Here is a 10554-nt window from a genome sequence, read left to right on the forward strand (position 1 = left end):
AGTGATGGTTGTGTTATCGACGGGCTCTTGCCAGCCTTAGGTGTAGAATAAAGATCAGTTGTTGCAGCTTGTATCCTTTGTTGATTGTGTAACATCTGTGCATCTAGTTCAGCCTTGTGATGCATTCGCTGGAGTTCCAGTTCAAGCTCCTCTTTGTTGCGTTTAAGTAACAGTTCAAAGTTTTCTTGTTCCTTCTTTCGTAAGGCACGTAGGTTTTCTAGCTCAGCTGACACGGAGTTATCATCATCTGTGCCATCTGGAGCTTCTTCAACTGGATCATTTTGATTTATGTTGTCTAGTTCATCAGCATTTAGCTGATCATCAACCTCACCAGAAGTGTTCACTTCTTGCAGCCAGGCTAGAGCGTCGTGACGCACATCATGAACGCTCATCAAGATGACCTTCTCATAGGCTTCTGACTCTTCTTTGTCAGTTTCATCAGTGAGCCTATCATGATAAAGTCTGTGTGCTTCCTGGAGTTGAGTGACAGCTAGGTTAAGGCTCTCCAGTACTTCCCTCAACCCTTTGGGCTCATTTTCTCTGATTTTCACATTAGCAGCTGTTATCATCCTAGTTACGGCTGCTTTAGCTTGTCCTCGCTGCCTCCTCAGCGTCACGAGGTCGACTTCTCCCCCAGACTTGTCTGGGTTAGACATGTTGCCGGCGTGTTTAACTTTATGTTACGAATAACATAGACTCGTTGTTGTTAGTTGTTGTTGTTTTATTGCCCTCTGGCTATACACAGCTTAGAGATATCTGGTTAAACTGTAAATAAAATGAAAATGCAATATTCAGAATCATAAAACAAATAAAAACAAATTTATACTCTTCCCTTATAAACCTTTGAATAAGTCACACTTAAGATCATGCTAAATTACTCACATTCAACTCTGAGCTTCAAATTCAGCATTTAAACACATTACAATCTTCAACATTAAATTTTCAGATTGATAAATCCGTCAACAAACTTAACCTTGTAAATCTTTAGTTTACCCTTTAAACATATGCAAAATACATTATGAGGATCTTATGTAACCAAAAAATAATTAAACCAAGTTGTTAGATTTACAGACATTTTGGCTGAATACAGTGAGTAATCTCAATTGAAAACCTGTGCAGGAAAAACCTATTTCACCTTTATGCAAAATGAACGATAGTTTACTTCTTCAAACAACACAACGTCCGTTTTCACATTTAAACAGATGTCTAACATTAATTAGAACAACTTACCACGTTGGGCAATGTGATTTAGATTCTTAAGTGACAGGTTTAATCATCGTTACATCTGCTTAGCTTGCCTGGCTCTCATACAACTGAAAAGCCACTTGCCCTTTTTTCTTTCACCAGTCAGAAGACACAAAACTGCAAACAAAGAGTGGAGCCCTCTAGAGGAAGGGAGTGATACCAACAATACCATCTACCTAAACTCTTCACTGATCTCTCCAGTACTGTATGAATAATTTCTACTTCCATCAAAAAACAATTTCTGCACAAGCTTTCCTTTGACAATTGACAGACTTCTAGATTGCTTGGTTTAACTCTCAGCCTAGCCAAACTTAGATTATCATTTAGCATCTCCAGTATGCAAGACACAGTAGTTATTAGCATCGTCATGTCATCCATGTAATTGGGGGAAGCTTCATTGAATCTCTCCGTGCCTGTGACTCACTTAGAGGCACTAATTATTACCTCCACTGCCATTGTAGTCATTGCCCCAGTAGTCAGCTGCTCTAAAATAAAGGCCTGGTCCTGTGAGGTGGTTGAGCTCTAAATGAAATGGCACGTGAAGCTGAAAGAGGTGAAAGAGAAGATCAATGAATGGTGGGACTGGACACAAAACACCAACATCAAATCCTTCACTGGATTTGGAGCTCAAGGTAGCAGTAGGATCAGAGGCAACAGAGTTTAGACTGTGGTACGCTGAATCTGATTGGTTGTTGTTGGGCTTTAGACTATGGTAGACTAAACCTGATTGGTTGGTGTCGGGGTTTAGACTCTGTTAAATGGGTTCTTATTGGCTGGTTTTGGAGTTTAGACTTCAGTAGATTGAATCTTATTGGTTGGTGTTGGAGTTTAGACTCTCGTAGACTGAATCTGATTGGATGACGTTGAGGTTTAGACTCTGGTAGACTGAGTTTGATTGGTTGGTGTTGGGGTTTAGAGTCTGGTAGATGGGATCTCATTGGTTGGTGCTGGGGTTTAGACTTCAGTAGACTGAATCTGATTGGTTGGTGTTGGGCATTAGACTCTCGTAGACTGAATCTGATTGGTTGGTGTTGGTGTTTAGACTCTCGTAGACTGAATCTGATTGGTTGGTGTTGGGGTTTAGACTCTCATAGACTAAATCTGATTGGTTGGTGTTTTCTCTTAAAGAGAGATCAAAAGAAATATAGTAATTATCAGAAATGACCAGTATATACCTTAGGTAATTTCTCCCTTAGCCAAGGGAATTATTTAAGTGTGTTTCATAAAGCTTCTCAGATATTTCACTTAACTACGAGAGAACGGTAAGGGATTTACTGCAGTGACTGAGGTTTTGTTGCAGTTAAGTTCCACTGTTTCCATGACAATGACTTATCAACAACTACACACACATTCATTGAACACGGTTGTGATGGAGATGGAGATTGAGCATGTGAAAAACATATGAATCCACTTATTCATTAGGTCAGGCATGGGATTTTCCTCACACAGAAAGAATATAGAGACATTTGACTGACATATGACTGTCACAAACAAATAATATAGAAACGTGTTTGTTTTAAACAAAAGTGTCTTATGTATAGAAAGACACTTGAATTCATGACTCCGACATGAACCTTGTAGCGAAGAGAATGTTGTGTGGAATAATATGAGACAGCCTGGTAGCATTTTGTTGAGGTAGAAAACACTTAGCAAACAACCTTGTTAAAAATAGGAGGGGCGAGATGGTCCCACTCCAAATGTTATCTTTATAAACTGCGTTTCTCCTTGTATTAGGGGTGAGTGAGTGCTCTGAAGGCTACTGAGATTCTCCCCAATACTTTGATATAAAAACTGCACCTGCTGTATCTTGCAAGAGGTCGTCGTCACGTATTTCTTTAGAATAGCTATGAGATCAATATGTCGTGGAAACGACAGTTTGGTGGCCCGTACGGGGACTCTGAGAGACCGATGGCAAAGATCATTATCAGCACCAGAACTTTTTTGCATTTCGTTTTGGGGGTGAGAGAACCAACCTCATCGTAACATGCACATTAAAACGGGTAAGCAGAGCCTTTTTTCATATAAATTCTGCATATTGATGAGTTTGTGTCTCTCTGCCACAAAAAGCTGTAATGCAGTGGTGTTGTGATTTGATATGTGAAGAAGGCTTGTTGGAAGAGAGGCATGATTAAACGTTTTAAAAATCCAGAAAAAGGTGTAACAATAGAAAAACCAGCCAAATAAAAAGGCCGCAAAATATAAAAAGAAAAAAAATACGTAAAAATCTTTGGCTGAATAAAAAGTAATAATATAAAGAGAAAGAGCTCAGAAAAGTATAGAAAAAAGAGAAGGAAAAATAAAAGTGCACAGAAAGAGAAAAAAATGCGCATGGAAGGTACCAAGAGTTAAGTGTTGTGTGTTTGTTTGTCTATGGTTAAGTAAGAAAATGCTACCAGTGGCATTTGGTTAAAATTTATTTAAGGTTAAAAGTGAAGGAATATAAGGAAAATAGAAGAGAAAAAGAGGTAATAAAGGGCGGCACGGTGGCGCAGCAGGTTAGTGTCACAGTCACACAGCTCCAGGGGCCTGGAGGTTGTGGGTTCGATTCCCGCTCCAGGTGACTGTCTGTGAGGAGTTGGTGTGTTCTCCCCGTGTCCGCGTGGGTTTCCTCCGGGTGCTCCGGTTTCCTCCCACAGTCCAAAAAACACACGTTGCAGGTGGATTGGCGAGTGTCCGTAGGTGTGAATGTGTGTGTGTCTGTGTTGCCCTGTGAAGGACTGGCGTCCCCTCCAGGGTGTATTCCCGCCTTGCGCCCAATGATTCCAGGTAGGCTCTGGACCCCCCTCGACCCTAAAAATTGGATAAGCGGTTACAGATAATGGATGGATGAAAGAGGTAATAAAAGAGAAATAATAAAAGAGGAAAAGTGTAATAAAAGTAAAAGAGATAATAGTGAGTTAAATAAAGAGAGGATGCCGCAGATTTGGATTAAGCCCTCTTGTTGAGGCGGGATTAGCCTGGCCGTAAACCCTGAAAAATTCACTAGGTCAATTTTTAGGTCAGTTTGATGAGAAACTGGAGGTGTGATACAGAGATTTAATTAGGGGTGCCCACTCGAAACACTGTTGAGGAACACTGTATTGATGCTGCCTCTCTTTGAATTATTACACCTCATAAGTAGCATAAATTAAAAATAAGGAATAAAGGTATAAGAAAATAAGTAGAGGTAGAAAATAAAAAGCTGTTAAAGTGTGAATGAGTCGACTATGAGAATTGTGTTAAATGTTGAAAGTGATGTGTGTGTGTGTGTGCTTAGTGAGTTAAGAAAAAGGAGCGTCTTGCTGTGTATGTGTGACAGTGTGAGTGTGTCTCTCACCCCTTCCTTTCATATTCTGAAAGAGCCTGTTCTCCAGAGAGTAGAAGAACTAGAATATTGTCTGAAATCACCAAATAACCCTGTCATGACACAGTAGAAGTTGAAGTGTGTGAAAACACAGGCCTGTCTATGATAGATTTGAGACGACAAAGTCAAATAGAGCAGATAAATGACGTTTTTTCAGCAAACACCCTTAACAGGGGTCTGCTAACAGCTGCAAAGCCAACAGCCTCAGCTCAAGCAGCTGAGGGCGGGCTAACTCATGACTCTTGGCCTAGAGCATCATTGTGTACTAATACAGAAGGAGTGCCTAGGAGAATAACAGGAGAGGTAGTAATAGAGGCAGAAGAGCATGCTAGAGCAAGACAGCAGAAAATATTTGATGAACAAGCAAGCCCATATGAGAAAGAAAACTGGTTGAAAAGGGGGGCCTCAAAAATTCATGACATCTGGTGTGGACCAAATGGTCTGTTTGTAGCTCCACTAACACTGCTGAACATTCTAATACAAGATGCGCATGGACAATCTCATGTGTATAGAAAGGAAGTGATAAAGCAGATAAAGCAAGATTGGTGGTCTCCTTATTTGGTTCCAATAGTGGATCATATCTTGACTAACTGCTCTGTGTGTGTAGAATATAAATACAGAAAATCTATGACTGCACCTTTAGGTCATATTCCTGTCCCAGATGGGCCATTTAGGCATTTGATGATGGATTGTATGGACATGGGAAAGCCTGTGGGGAAGTATAGATACATAATTGTGATCGTTGACATTTTCAGTCGATGGACAGAGGCTCAGGCTACAACTAGGGAAACAGCAGATACAGCAGCTAGATTTCTCCTTAGAGAAGTCATACCTAGATTTGAAATATCTGATAAAATAAGTTCAGACAATGGTCAACACTTTGTGGACAAAGTGATTCAGGAAATCTCACAAGCACTGAGAATCAAACACAGACTAGGGTGTGTTTATCATCCTCAGTCACAATATATCAAATGTCTGACAAAAATCCACAGAGAGATTTTCACTCAGGTGAAAGGAGCCAACGGAGAGAGGACCTCGACTATTGCTGATGAAGGACTGAAGGAAGTGCTCCCCGGGGACTACGTCTACGTCAAAACATTTAAGAGAGGCTGGACTGAGCCCAGACGGGAAGGACCATTTGAAGTGATTCTAGCTACCCCAACAGCTGTAAAGGTAAAAGAACAAAGAGTCTGGATTCACCTTAATCATTGTTCCAGAGCTCCAGATCTGTTAAGACCACTCCCATCAGCTACACCCACTGTGCAACAACAAAGCACAGACACAGGAGCAGAAGCAAGGGACCAGACAACGCCAGCACCAGACATCATCAAGCCAGGTCCGAGTGGAGTACAAAGACCAGTAACTAGGAGCGTCACTAGGGCTACAAAACCATCAGCTGACGACCCTGATAGATGAAGGTTACGAGTCTAGGCAACGGCTGGTAAACAGGCATCCAGATTCATTTTTATTTAGCTCAGTTTGAGGTATGAGCAAAGCGCCGTTTCTACTGCAGTAACAAAGGAGAACTAATTAACTATGACTGAATAACTTGACATTATGCCTGGTTGGCATCCATTTAGACATCCTGGACTTTGTGGACTGAGGGGAACCACTTGTGCATTGTTAATGTTATCCAGCCTCATTGTGATAATCATTCTGTCTGCATGTATTTCACTAAACACATTCACACAGGTCAGAATAAATGACACAGGTCCACGTGAGAAGCGAGCAGTAACCTTACCTGTAGAATATTCTGCAGTACGGCAGACACATCAGGAGGATTAGTTTGTGAACGCTACTGTCCAATAAGTAGTCAGCAAGTATGCATGGGGACATCAAGTTTTTCACCAGGAGAATACAATGTGCTTTATGAATGGACATTGGTGAGGGGAAATAGGAAGTACACGAGGTCAATGACATGCTTACATAAGCCAGGTATATGAAATTGGATTCAAATCCCAAATTCTGTCAATCCAGCTTCAACAAAACCAAGACAACAGTCTTATAAGATACAATAATTAATGACTCTAATTTCACTCGTTCTGAGACTGTTGTAGTAAAGTTATGATTATGTACTAGTTTCTGTGACCTATTTTAGTGATTGTGTCTAAAGAGAAAGTGTTGTAATCCACCATTGTGTCTTTTTACTGATTTTAGGCATAATTAATATGAACACATGTCAGTGGAGTGACATATTTTTATTGATGAATTCACCTAAAATAAAAAAAAAGACAAACAACTGATATATATGATAGAATTCCCAAATCATTTCCACCCATTGTTTATTTTTTTACAAAGTTTTTTGTTCATTTCTTTCAAGTTTGACAGTGGAACCTAAACTGACTGAGATCGTATTAGTGCCTGCTGTAGACCTGCAGTTCTAATGTCAATAGGATGTGTTTATCTCAGTTCCCTGTGGTTTGAAAAGTGTGCTGAATTTCCTGCTCTTGGTGGGTGACTGACCTTATCAGCTTATGACTGCACTCCTACAGAAGACTGCAGTGGTGACATGAATCCATACTGCACTGGATTGTTGAAGTTGTCCCCACACTTCACTGACCAGCACCATGTGGACACTGACCCAGAGTGGACTCTCAGCCCCACAGTGAGGGGGTGAACACAGTGTCCATTAGACAATATGATGGTGGATAACACCTTTCTTCATCAACCTCTACCAGCTTGTGTCAGAAACACTCTGCTGTCCCCTACAGCACAGGGTGTGTAACTGAGGAAGCTTACAGCATGACTTTAGATTCAGGTCCCATTTTGTACTTTAGTGTCTCAGATAACCCTGTTATTAGACAAGAACACCCTCTGTGACTACAGTGTAACGGTGATTACAACTGATTACAATTTTAACTGTCATTCTCCAATTTTTTTCAATATTTATTTATTTTAAAGAAAGTTAGAGATTGGAACGGATGACCTTCTTGACAAAACCCTCCCTATATATCTGGGCTTTGGGACCAGCAATGCAACACGATGCATACCAGTGGCTAGCTAAACACACACACACACACACACACACACACACACACTCACACACACACACAAACACACACACAGACACACACACTGAAGATTAAAATGTTTCTTTGGACCGTTCTCAAAGTATTTAAAATTTACCAACTCATGAGAAAATAACAAAAAGGTCCAAAATACACCCTCCCTCTTCGGGGGAGGCGTGTCCATTACGAGAGAGTCGCAGACACCAGTCGAGTGAAGTTCAAAGTAAATCAAAGTATTTATTTACCAAATACTGGATCCAGGAGAACTTAACACATTGAGAACAGTGTGATACCCCTCCCAAGTGAAGCTCTGAAGCTCACATGATCTGACTCCAACAGTTATACCCCAGATGACGTATAGCCTGGTGGTGAGGCGTTTCTGGCTGATTAACATATATTAATATGCATAATTTCACATGTTAGTACTCAGCTCTTCACGTGCAATATTCAGGTGCCTGTTGTGACCCTGAAGACATTCATTATCTGGCCAGGCTGACAATGGGCCTCTCTTCCCAGCCCTCTTTTCCCAAGAGACTAAAATTTAGGGAGTCAGAAATATACACTTCAAGGCCACAAATAGCTACAGATCAGCGCCTCCATGACCAACACTATGATGTCAGTGTGTTACAAGCCTGGAGTGCACATCTGTTCAAGGTTAGACGTTAAGAATTAAAAATGTGTAAATATCAAGTTATCATGCCATATAGTGAAGTTAGCTTATAATATGTCTTTAGGAGTAATTATCATATGAGTTAGTAGTGCAGAATCAAGCAAAAATGTTTAACTACATGTGTAAGTAATTCATAATGTAAATGCTGGTTAGTCATTCATATAAATGCATATAGGGTACAGGATTTCACACAATGAGTATGCTAATTTAACTAATCATCATTTAAGGATATTTGTCAACAAACACAAAGTAATAAAATTGTTTTCTACAACAACACACACACACACACACACACACACTCACACCTGTGGATACTTTTGAGTTGCCAGTCCACCTACCAACGTGTGTTTTTGGACCGTGGGAGGAAACCGGAGCACCCGGAGGAAACCCACGAGGACACGGGGAGAACACACCAAACTCCACACAGACAGTCACCCGGAGCAGGACTCAAACCTACAACCTCCTGGACCCTGGAGCTGTGACAGAGACAGCACCTGCTGCACCACAGTGCCACCACTAGATTAACTATAAAATAAAACAATAAATAAAATAACAACAAAGACATCATTCATAAGAAAGAGCTTAGAATTTTATTGTCAAATGTGAGAAAATAAATCAAGACAAACCACAGGTATCAAATGATTAATGAAGTGAAGACACAGATATTGAGAACATATTTACAGATGATTACAGAAAGTGACCTGAATAAAGGAGTAATATGACTCTAACTACATCAGGTGACATGTCTGACTGTAGCATAGTCACATGAGACTTGTTCCTTGCTGAGAGATGCTGTGGTGTCAGTGGTAGAGTCAATAGAGCTGAAATTCAGTGTGGAGTACATCAGACTGCAGAATCAGAGAGACTTATGGGTAAATGAGCTGTGGAATAAACGGGGTTTGAAAGGTCACCAGGGCAGTTTTGGGGGTCTTTAATCTCTTCATATTCAGCATCAGCCAGACGAGCCTGAGAGAGTGAATTAGAGTCAGTGAGTGGTGTGTAAGGAGCTTCATTTTGAGGGAAACACTTTTTTGTGTTTACAGTTTACATCCAGTCAAATTCATTAACGTCAGTTCTATAAAAAACTACAGATCTGCTTTGATGTTTAATTATACTCACTGTCTGATGGAGTGTGGAGCCTCTGTCAGACTTATTCATGTAGGAATCTGGGCCTAAAAATACACCAAAAAATCATAATTAATATATAATACCTGCAATGTCAATATGAATTAATATGAATTAAATGACACTGTTATTGATGGTTTAAAATGTAAGCAGTCACTGGAAATCATTTGAACACTGCTTTTGCTTCTAGCCTCATCATCTCTAGCCAGCACAGGGCCACCTCTATATAATCTCTCTTGGTTCAACCGGCCTAATGTAATTTTTGTTTTATAACGACGATCACCACTGCCTAGACTGCCACAACTATCACAAATGCAGGAGAGTTTACCTGTGCTCACAGGATACAAAGTGTTTTTAGTCCAGTTGTTGTGCAACAAATGTGGAAATAAATATAGTTAATGTGTATAAGATGAAGCTTAATCTTTGTCGATCACAATAATATTGCAAAATTCAGTCTTTAAATTGGCCTCAAACATGTAACAAATGTAGCTATAAAAAATTGAACTGAAAATGTCAAGGATGAGTCCAAGAGAGAGAGAGAGAGAGAGAGAGAGAGAGAGAGAGAGAGAGAGAGAGAGAGAGAGGGAGAGACCAAGATCAAGCCCAAATAAGAGCAAGTTAATAAACTGCTGTAGTGATGGAGATACTCACTTTTCTCTACATTCAGTTCCACAGCTGTGGCATTGAGTACACTGCAGCTGATATGAACTACACACTGGTACTCTCCAGAATCTTCTACTGTGAGGTTTGTGATCATCAATAAGAAAACTGCAGCCCTGGTGTTATCAAATAGTGAGAATCTTCCTGAATTCACCCACTCAGTTTTACCTTCTGTCTTGATGTGGACAGCACAGTTTGGCACTGAACTCTTACAGAAATACTTTGTGTTTGATGTGTATTGTGTCTCATATCTGCACTTGATGAGGACTCCTCCTCCTGAAAATCCTGTCACTCTCCTGGATCCTCCAGCAGCTGCTAAAAGAGGAGGAATGTCCATGTGAAGAAAGGCTGGATTTTACACTGCTGATAGAGCTGATGATTTAGAAGTGTGTTTCTTACCTGAGATCAGGTAGAGGCTGAAGACGAGGAGGATCTTCTTTCTGAGTTCAGACCTCACAGATCCACACTGGCTCTACTGCACTTCACACAGATCTCAGAGCTCC

At 40.5% G+C, this 10554-nt stretch overlaps 1 long non-coding RNA gene across 1 annotated transcript; it reads right to left on the reverse strand.

Moving 5' to 3' along the window:
* Positions 1–8995: 8995 nt before the first annotated feature.
* LOC136675180 (uncharacterized) lies at positions 8996–10178 on the reverse strand. Its single transcript, XR_010796141.1, has 3 exons — positions 10043–10178; positions 9386–9438; positions 8996–9232 (listed from the first exon to the last, which is right to left on the reverse strand). It is a non-coding gene; the product is annotated as an uncharacterized lncRNA (long non-coding RNA).
* Between the last annotated feature and the right edge of the window lie 376 nt (positions 10179–10554).

This window comes from Hoplias malabaricus, chromosome 2 (assembly GCF_029633855.1).
Source record: "Hoplias malabaricus isolate fHopMal1 chromosome 2, fHopMal1.hap1, whole genome shotgun sequence".
Classification (NCBI taxonomy): domain Eukaryota; kingdom Metazoa; phylum Chordata; class Actinopteri; order Characiformes; family Erythrinidae; genus Hoplias; species Hoplias malabaricus.